Genomic DNA, 11001 nt, shown 5'->3' on the forward strand with positions numbered 1-11001 from the left:
TTCTTTTTTTTTTTTTTTTTTTGAGAGGGAGTCTTGCTCTGTCGCCCAGGCTGGAGTGCAGTGGCCCAATCTCAGCTCACTGCAAACTCCGCCTCCCAGGTTTACACCATTCTCCTGCCTCAGCCTCCCGAGTAGCTGGGACTACAGGCGCCCGCCACCTCGCCCGGCTAGTTTTTTGTATTTTTTTTTTTTTTCAGTAGAGACGGGGTTTCACCGTGTTAGCCAGGATGGTCTCGATCTCCTGACCTCGTGATCCGCCCATCTCGGCCTCCCAAAGTGCTGGGATTACAGGCTTGAGCCACAGTGCCCGGCCGCCATTATGTCTCTTTAGATGATTTTGCAGATCTCTATTCCAATTCACTATGTGTTCATTTCAAATTTCAACTTTCAAATAACTTTGTTTATTTCTCTGATTCTTATATTTTGAGGAAGCATTTCACTTTAGAGTCTGTACACTGAAAACAGAAAATTAAAAGCAGAATATTTTTAATGTTTCATCTTACGGAATAGGAATTAGGAATATTACTAATGATGGGATCTATCCGTTAGAATATTTATTAGACATTTTAAACTATTCTTCTGCATGTGCATTCATATACACACACATATATATGCACACAATATAGGGCAATTATTGTTAGTTCTTAAAGTTTTTCTAATTATCTCTTAACCACAGATACTACAAAAGGAAGGGGAAGGAGAACAGAAAGAAAAGGGGAAGGAAAAGAAGAAGAAACTTAATCATCCAGATTTATATTAAACAAAATATATTGCAACGTGTGTATAGCTTCAGTTTGACGAATCAGTCTCTAATATTTAAGCCACATCTAGCTGTTTTTTTGTTTGTCTGTTTTTGAGACGGAGTCTCACTGTGTCACCCAGGCTAGAGTGCAGTTGCCCAATCTCTGTTCACTGCAAACCCTGCCTCCCAGGTTCAAGGGATTCTCCTGTCTCAGCCTCCCAAGTACCTGGATTACAGGTGTGTGCCATCACACCAGGCTAATTTTTGTATTTTTAGTAGAGACGGGGTTTCACCATGTTGGCCAGGCTGGTCTCAAAATCCTGACCTTAAGTGATCTGCCTGCCTCAGCCTCCCAAAGTGCTGGGATTACAGGCATAAGCCACTGCACCCAGCCCCCATCTACTTTTTTAACACCATCTTTTCCAAGTATGCTTTCATTCTAACAAGTATTTTCTTCTTCATCTTTTTTTCTTTTTTCTTTTTTTTTTGTTTGAGACAGAGTCTCCCTCTGTCGCCCAGGCTGGAGTGCAATGGTGCAATCTTGGCTCACTGCAACCTCCACCTCCTGGGTTCAAGGGATTCTCCTGCCTCAGCCTCCCAAGTAGCTGGGACTACAGGCATGTGCCACCATGCCCGGCTAATTTTAGCAGAGACAGGGTTTCATCATGTTGGCCAGTCTAGTCTTAACTCATGACCTCAGATGTTCCACCTGCCTCAGCTTCCCAAAGTGCTGGGATTACAGGCGTGAGCTACTGCACCGGCCTTTTTTTTTTTTTTTTTTTTTTTTTCTTTCCGGACAGGTCTGGCTATGTCTCCCAGGCTGGAGTGCAGTGGCATGATATCGGCTCACTGTAGCCTCGGCCTCCCAGGTTCAGGCAATTCTTGTGCCTGAGCCTCCCGAGTAACTGGGACTACAGGTGCCCACCACCACGCCTGGCTAATTTTTGTATTTTTAGTAGAGATGGGGTTTCACCATATTGGCCAGGCTGGTCTCAAACTCCTGACCTCAGATAATCTACCTACGTTGGCCTTCCAAAGTGCTGGGATACAGGCTTGAGCCACCAGGCCCAGCCTAACAAGCATTTTCTGTTATTCTTTATTTCTGAATTTTCAATAAGTCCTAGATATGTGCTGTTGTTTCTTTTGATGCTCTATTGTATGCTGTACAAGGATTATTTCATTTTGAACATAATTTCAGTTTGATGCTATGGTTATTTATCATATGTGTTGTTTTGCTGTACCTTTTTTTTTTTTTTGAGAGAGAGTTTCACTCTTGTCACCCAGGCTGGAGTGCAACAGCTTGATCTTGGTTCACTGCAACCTCTGCCTCCCGGGTTCAAATAATTCTCTAGCCTCAGCCTCAGGAGTGGCTGGGATTACAGGTGCTCGCCACCATGCCTAGCTAAATTTGTTTTGTATTTTTAGTAGAGACGGGGTTTTGTCATGTTGGACGGGCTGGTCTCGAACTTCTGATCTCAGGTGATCTGCCCACCTTGGCCTCCCGAAGTGCTGGAATCACAGGTGTAAGCTGCCTGTACCTTTTTTTTTTTTTTTTTTTTTAACATCCAGCTTATGTTACTTCAGCATCTCTTTACTGTTATCTTCACTGAAGCCTTTTTTTTTTTTTTTTTTTTTATGAAAAAGAAAAAATTAAATGTTTTAAAAAATTTTACTTTATTTTCTTGCTTTTTTTTTTTTTTTTTTTTTGATAAAGAGTCTTGCACTGTCGCCTAGGCTGGAGTGCAGGGGCACAATCTCAGCTAACTACAACCTCCGCCTCCCGGGTTCAAGTGATTCTCTTGCCTCAGCCTTCCAAGTAGCTGGGACTACAGGTGTGTGCCACCACACCCAGCTAATTTTTGTATTTTTAGTAGAGATGGGGTTTCACTATATGTTGTCCAGGTTGGTTTCGAACTCCTTGACCTCAGGTGATCCACCCACCTCGGCCTCCCAAAGTGCTGGGATTACAGGCGTGAGCCACTGCACCCAGGTCCCAAAATTGAATTAGATTGAAAATACAGGCCGGGCGTGGTGGCTCAAGCCTGTAATCCCAGCACTTTGGGAGGCCGAGACGGGCAGATCACGAAGTCAGGAGATCGAGACTATCCTGGCTAACCCGGTGAAACCCCGTCTCTACTAAAAAATACAAAAAAACTAGCCGGGCGAGGTGGCGGCCGCCTGTAGTCCCAGCTACTCGGGAGGCTGAGGCAGGAGAATGGCGTAAACCCGGGAGGCGGAGCTTGCAGTGAGCCGAGATCCGGCCACTGGACTCCAGCCTGGGCGACAGAGCGAGACTCTGTCTTAAGGAAAAAAAAAAAAAAAGAAAATACATAAAATTCCTCTGTTAAATTTCTATGAAAGTTTCTCAGTACTTATTCTTAACTTCTGATCAGTAACAAATAGTTCTTTGATGGGTACTGATGTCCAAACTACATTTTGAGTAAAACTATCCTGTAAAATAGGGATTATTTTTTCTATTTTTTGTTAAAAATAACAACAACAACAACAGTGGCTTGGATAGTTAAAGTAGCTTACTTGCTTTTTTTTTTTTTTTTTTTGAGATGATGTTTAGCTCTTGTGCAGGTTGGAGAGCAATGGCATGATCTTGGCTCACTGCAACATCTGCCTCCTGGGTTCAAGTGATTATCTTGCCTCAGCCTCCCAGGTAGGTGGGATTACAGGTACACGCCACCATGCCCAGCTAATTTTTGTATTTTTAGTAGAGACAGAGTTTCACTATATATTGGCCAAGTTGGTTTCGAACTCCTGACCTGGTGATCCACCCACCTCAGCCTCCCAAAGTGCTGGGATTACAGGAGTGAGCCACCACACCCGGCCCAGCTTATTTGCATTTATTCAGATAATTAATGGCAAAGACCAAATTTGTACCCAGGATTGATTCCAGGTTCTGAAGTTTTAAATAAGCATGATATAATAATTCTGTTCTATAATGGTTCGAGAATAATTCTAAACTTGTGCTGCCCACTAACTGCTAGCCACACATGGCTTTTTAAATTTAAATTGATTTAACTCATTTAAAACTAATTTTATTTCTTCAGTTGACTAGTGACATTTCAAGTACTGAAAAGCATGGATGTCTAGTGGCTACCATATTGGATAGTACAGACAGAGGGCATTTGCCTCCTCACAGAACGTTCTATAGGACTGTCCTGCTGTAGAATATCAATAATTTATCTTAGAGATCATTTGTTTAACTTACAAGTTTGTATTAGATACTTTTGGGTTGCCTCGTTGGCACACAACAACACTCCCTTCCTCTTCAAGAAATTTCCCTTTCATCCCTAAACAATAAAATAAGGCGGTTTATTTATTTATTTATTTATTTATTTATTTATTGAGATGGAGTCTTGTTCTATCACCCAGGCTGGAGTGCAGTGGCATGATCTCAGCTCACTGCAAGCTCTGCCTGCTGTGTTCACGCCATTCTCCTGCCTCAGCCTCCCGAGTAGCTGGGACTACAGGTGCCCACCACCACACCTGGCTAATTTTTTGTATTTTTTAGTAAAGATGGAGTTTCACAGTGTTAGCCAGGATGGTCTCGATCTCCTGACCTCGTGATCCGCCCACCTCGGCCTCACAAAGTGCTGGGATTACAGGCGTGAGCCACTGCGCCAGGCCAAAATAAAGCAGTTTTTAATCTTCCATGACTCTCTGACCCATCTCATCAGTCATAGCTGATTGAACCAGCTAAAGCCAAGTCAGATAAATGTGTCTTTTATCTCTAGGAGAAAATGTATAGAGATTTTAAAGCAATTTACTTTGGTGAAAAAGTAATAATAATTTACTAATTTGCTAATTAGCTAATCCCAATTATGTCAGGGTTTTTGTTTTGTTCGTTTGTTTGTTTTGAGACACGGTCTCGCCCTGTCACCCAGGGCTGGAGTGCAGTGGCAGATCTTGGCTCACTGCAACCTCCGCCTCCTGGATTCAAGCAATTCTCATGCCTCAGCCTCCCCAGTAGCTGAGATTGCAGGTGCACATCATCAGGCCTGGCTAATTTTTTGTATTTTTGGTAGAGGTGGAGTTTTGCTCTGTTGGCCAGGCTGGTCTCAAACTGCAAACCTCAAGTGATCTACCCACCTCAGCCTCTTGAAGTGCTGGGATTACAGGTGTGAGCCACCATGCCTGGCCCCAATTATGTCTTAAGAGGAAAAAAAATAATAAAGGCCTACAAAGGGAAATTGGACCTAGGGTCTCAAAGAATACTTAGTCCCAGGTGAAACAACTGTAGTCAAGAGATGAGGCTGCAATGCAATAACATGGGGGCACGTAGCACTCTGTGGATGAGATGAAGGAGGGGTAGTTACCAAGGAAGAGGAACTAGTCATGAGCTTTGTACATATACTTATAGGCAACAATGAGTGTGTACTTACTACCTACTAACTTTTTTTTTTTTTAGACACAGCCTCACTCTGTCACCCAGGCTGGAGTGCAGTGGCACGATCTCAGCTCACTGTAACCTCAACCTCCCGGGTTCAAGTGATTTTCATGCCTCAACCTCCTGAGTACCTGGGAGTACAGGCGTGAGGCACCACACCTGGCTAATTTCTGTAGTTTTTAGTAGAGACGGGGTTTCACCATGTTGGTCAGGCTGGTCTCCAACTCCTGACCTCAAGCGATCCACTGCTCTTGGCCTCCCAAAGTGCTGGGATTATGGATGTGAGCCACTGCACCTGGCCTACCTACTAAACATTTTTAAATGTTACATCCATTATTTCATCCAAAGATCCAAACAATCCCAAGTTTACCAATGAAGGAATTGAAGCAACGGAGACTTACAGAATGTTAGGGCATGGCTAAAAGCCTTGGTGGTTGCTGAAACTTCATGCTACTGTTGTGGGAAATTGAGGACCTGAGAGACTGATATGGAGAACAGGAGGATTGTTTATTTAAGGTATGCACCTGCTTGGTGGATTCACATCTAAAAAGATGAGCATTGAACAAATACCGAGTGGGGTTTTTATTAGCAGGCTTACAAAAGCAAAACAGAGGCAGTTAATTATATGATAGGTCACATAATCTATAGCATAGCATAACTTGTGACCTTGCATAGCTGGTGGCCTTGTAGCTGCATTGAAAGAAAAACAAGAACTGGCTAAATACAGGCATTTGTAAAACATAGTCATGCTTAAGAAGCCAGGGACAGGAGTAACAGTAAAGAAATTTGTCTTTCTTTTTTTTTTTTTTTTCTTTTAACCTTGCTCTGGAGGGGAGGGGTGTCTGGAGCCCATTGCTTCTCAAACAGCATTATCTTGTAACTGTCCTTGAAGTGAGCTTGCTAGGCAGAGGAAAACTTGTTCTTTTCTTTTTAACCCTTGCCTCGCCTGTTACTTTTCTTGGAGTGAATGAATGCATATTTATTTTTCAATTTCTGCCTCATTTTCTCTCCTTTGATGCCTTTTCTAAAAGAAGTTTAAAAGAAGGTATCACTATTACTTAATTCTGCATGAAGAGACAAGTTTTCTTCTTTAGACAAAGGTTGATATTTATGCAGAGCTATTAGCTGAGTGGTAGTTTGCCTAGCTACTATTGCCTTTATGGTTGATTGAATGCTTCTAACAAAGAGAGGTAAGAGACAATGGAGTGTTAGGCAACTTCTTAGTATGGCCAGAACTTCTCTTATTAAAGTCTTGAAGCTTCTGAAAAATGGAAACCAGTGCTCGGGTGGGCAGGCGGCAGCGGGGGGGACCCACGGAACGGCTTTGTATGCATCCCGACGATGGGCGGCGGTGCAACCACCTGACAGAGGCCGGGGCACTAGATGCACCTTCTGCCCGCATGAGGAGGAGAGGCCGGTAGAGGACTGTGAACCAAAAGTTGTGCCCCGGGATGGACTTCACCGCACAGCCCAAGCCTGCCACAGCCCTCTGTGGCATCGTGAGTGCCGCCGGGGAGATCACTTACCCTCTGGGGGTAAAAGAGATCACCAACAAGATCACAACCGACGAGATGATCAAACACCTGAAGATGGTAGTGAAAACCTTTATGGATATGGCTGAGGACTCAGAAGATGAAAAACAGCAGTGTCTCCCCACTAGCCTTGTATCTTGCATCTGAATTCTCCCTCAGGAGCCCCAATAAAGATGTGTGTCTCCTTGTAGCATGTTGTTAGGCTGATATCTTTTGTATCTATGCCCCAGAAGGTCCATATACTTCCCATGATAAACTTAAGGACATATTTTTGTTTATTACCAGACAATTAAAAGGTTTGGAGGATACAAAGAGTCCGCAGTTTAATAGATACTTTTATTTATTAGAGAATTTAGCTTGGGTTAAATCATGTAACATCTGCTTTGAATTAGAAGATTACAATGAAATTTTTATTCAGCTTTTTAGGACTCTCTTCTCAGTGATCAACAATAGCCACAATAAGAAGGTACAAATGCATGTGCTAGATTTGATGAGTTATATCATCATGCAAGGAGACAGAGTTACTCAAGAGTTATTGGACTCCATTCTTATTAACCTCATTCCTGCACATAAGTACTTAAATAGTCCTTTGACCTTGCAAAAGTGCTATTGGAAAGAACAGTCCAGACTATTGAGGCATGCATTGCCAATTTTTTCAATCAAGTCCTGGTGCTGGGAAGATCATCAGTAAGTGATTTGTCAGAACATGTATTTGATCTGATTCAGGACCTTTTTGCTATAGATCCTCATTTATTATTTCCATCATGCCACAGCTTGAATTCAAACTAAAGAGCAATGATGGAGAAGAGTGATTAGCTGTTGTTCGACTTCTAGCTAAATTGTTTGGCTCCAAAGATTCTGATTTGGCAACACAAAATTGTTCTCTTTGGCAATGTTTTCTTGGACGGTTTAATGACATTCATGTTCCTGTGAGATTAGAAAGTGTGAAATTTGCCAGTCATTGTTTAATGAATCACCCAGATTTAGCGAAGGATCTCACAGAATATTTAAAGGTTAGATCACATGATCCAGAAGAAGCTATTCATCATGATGTCATTGTTACTTTAATAACAGCTGCCAAGAGAGACCTGGCCTTAGTCAACGATCAGCTGCTTGGCTTTGTAAGGGAAAGAACACTGGATAAATGGTGGCAAGTAAGAAAAGAAGCTAGACGGGTCTGGCTCAGCTTTTTAAGAAATACTGTCTTCATGGTGAAGCAGGAAAGGAAGCTGCAGAGAAAGTCAACTGGATAAAGGACAAACCTTTGCATATTTATTATCAGAACAGCATTGATGACAAACTGTTGGTAGAGAAAATCTTTGCTCAGTATCTTGTCCCCCACAACCTGGAAACAGAAAAGAGAATGAAATGCTTATATTACTTATATGCTAGTTTGGATCCAAATGCTGTAAAAGCTCTCAATGAGATGTGGAAGTGTCAGAACATGCTTTGGAGTCATGTACGCGAACTGTTGGATTTGCACAAGCAGCTTACATCAGAGGCTAACTGTTCTGCCATGTTTGGAAAACTGATGACCATAGCAAAGAATTTGCCTGACCCCGGGAAAGCACAAGATTTTGTGAAGAAATTTAACCAGGTTCTCGGCGATGATGAGAAACTTCGGTCTCAATTGGAGTTATTAATCAGCCCAACCTGTTCTTGCAAACAAGCAGATATTTGTGTGAGAGAAATAGCCTGGAAACTTGCAAATCCTAAGCAACTAACAAATCCTTTTCTAGAGAAGGTCAAATTTTCCGTTGGAGAGAATTGCACCTGTGCACATTGATTCAGAAGCCATGAGTGCACTAATGAAATTGATGAATAAGTGAATAGAGGGGACAGCAGATGATGAAGAGGAGGGTGTAAGTCCAGATACAGCTATCCGTTCAGGACTTGCACTTCTTAAGGTTCTATCTTTCACATATCTTACCTCGTTCCACTCTGCAGAGACATATGAGTCTTTGTTACAGTGCCTAAGAATGGAGGATGACAAGGTAGCAGAAGCTGCTGTACAAATTTTTAGAAATACAGGTCACAAAGTAGAAACAGACCTTCCCTAGATACGGTCAACCTTAATTCCCATTTTACATCAAAAAGCGAAGAGTGGGGCTGGCGCAGTGGCTCACGCCTGTAATCGCAGCACTTTGGAAGGCTGAAGTGGGTGGATCGCGAGGTCAGGAGATCGAGACCATCCTGGCTCACACAGTGAAACCCTGTCTCTACCAAAAATACAAAAAATTAGCTGGGCGTGATGGCGGGCGCCTGTAGTCCCAGCTACTCAGGAGGCTGAGGCAGGAGAATGGCGTGAACCCGGGAGCTAGAGCTTGCGGTGAGCCGAGATCGCGCCACTGCACTCCAGCCTGGGTGACAGAGCGAGACGCTGTCTCAAAAAAAAAAAAAAAAGCCAAGAAGGGTACTCCACACCAAGCAAAACAGACTGTGCACTGTATACATGCCATATTCACAAATAAAGAAGTCCAACTTGCACATATTTTTGAGCCACTCAGTGGAGTCTGAATGCTGATGTGCCAGAACAACTTATAATCCCATTAGTTTCATTGGACCACGTTTCTATGTTAGCACCAGATCAGTTTGCTTCCCCAATGAAATCTGTAGTAGCAAATTTTATTGTGAAAGATCAGCTAATGAATGACAGGTCACTAGGTGAAAATAATGGAAAACTGTGGTCTCCAGATGTCAAGAGGTTTCCCCTGAAGTACTAGCAAAGGTGTAGGCAATTAAACTTCTGGTAAGGTGGCTGTTGGGTATGAAAAACAACCAGTCTAAATCTGCCAATTCAACCCTTCGGTTACCAGCGATGTTGGTTAGTGAGGGTGACCTGACAGAGCAAAAGAGGATCGGTAAATCAGATATGTCTCGGCCGGGCGCGGTGGCTCAAGCCTGTAATCCCAACACTTTGGGAGGCCGAGACGGGCGGGTCACTAGGTCAGGATATCGAGACCATCCTGGCTAACACGGTGAAACCCCGTCTCTACTAAAAATACAAAAACTAGCCGGGCAAGGTGGCAGGTGCCTGTAGTCCCAGCTACTCGGGAGGCTGAGGCAGGAGAATGGCGTGAACCCGGGAGGCGGAGCTTGCAGTGAGCTGAGATCCGGCCACTGCATTCCAGCCTGGGCGACAGAGCCAGACTCCCTCTCAAAAAAAAAAATCAGATACGTCTCGCTTGCAATTAGCTGCTGGTAGTGCCATAATGAAGCTTGCTCAGGAACCTTGTTACCATGAAATTATTACCCCAGAACAGTTTCAGCTCTGTGCACTTGTTATTAATGATGAGTGTTACCAAGTAAGGCAGATATTTTCTCAGAAACTGCATAAAGCACTTGTGAAGTTACTGCTTCCATTGGAGCATATATCCCATATACGGCGATATTTGCCTTGTGTGCCAAAGATCCTGTGAAGGAGAGAAGTGCACACGCACGACAGTGTTTACCGAAAAATATCAGTATACGCAGGGAATACATTAAGCAGAACCCTATGGCCACTGAGAAATTATTATCACTGTTGCCTGAATATGTAGTTCCATACATGATTCACCTGCTGGCCCATGATCCAGATTTTACAAGATCACAAGACGCTGATCAGCTTCATGATATCAAAGAGTGCCTATGGTTCATGCTTGAAGTTTTAATGACAAAGAATGGAAACAATAGCCATGCCTTTATGAGGAAGATGGCAGAGAACATCAAGTTACCCAGAGATGCCCAGTCTCCAGATGAATCCCAGACAAATGAAAAACTGTATACAGTATGTGATGTGGTTCTCTGTGTTATAAATAGTAAAAGCGCTTTGTGCAGTGCAGATTCACCAAAGGACCCAGTCCTCCCAGTGAAATTTTTTACACAACCTGAAAAGGACTTCTGTAATAAGAGTTCTATTTCAGAAGAGACAAGAGTACTTCTGTTAACAGGAAAGCCAAAGCCTACTGAAGTGCTAGGTGCAGTAAACAAACCTTTATTAGCAACGAGAAGGAAACCCTGCGTTAGAAGCACTGGTACTGGGCCGGGCGCGGTGGCTCAAGCCTGTAATCCCAGCACTTTGGGAGGCCGAGACGGGCGGATCACAAGGTCAGGAGATCGAGACCATCCTGGCTAACACGGTGAAACCCCGTCTCTACAAAAAAAAAAAATACAAAAATCTAGCCGGGCGAGGTGGCGGGCGCCTGTAGTCCCAGCTACTCGGGAGGCTGAGGCAGGAGAATGGCGTAAACCCGGGAGGCGGAGCTTGCAGTGAGCTGAGATCCGGCCTCTGCACTCCAGCCTGGGCGACAGAGCGAGACTCCGTCTCAAAAAAAATAAAAAATAAAAAA

At 43.5% G+C, this 11001-nt stretch overlaps 1 pseudogene across 1 annotated transcript in view; it reads left to right on the plus strand.

Annotated features, from left to right (window-relative positions):
• The first annotated feature begins 6592 nt into the window (after positions 1 to 6592).
• LOC112636028 overlaps positions 6593 to 11001 on the plus strand; it is a 5080-nt pseudogene continuing 671 nt past the window's right edge. The window contains exons 1-3 of the transcript XR_003122120.1: positions 6593 to 8776; positions 9078 to 9547; positions 9852 to 10669. The product of XR_003122120.1 is annotated as a sister chromatid cohesion protein PDS5 homolog A-like (transcript). The remainder of the gene's footprint in view (positions 8777 to 9077; positions 9548 to 9851; positions 10670 to 11001) is intronic.

The sequence above is a fragment of the Theropithecus gelada genome, chromosome 1 (genome assembly GCF_003255815.1).
Source record: "Theropithecus gelada isolate Dixy chromosome 1, Tgel_1.0, whole genome shotgun sequence".
NCBI classification, from domain to species: Eukaryota; Metazoa; Chordata; class Mammalia; order Primates; family Cercopithecidae; genus Theropithecus; species Theropithecus gelada.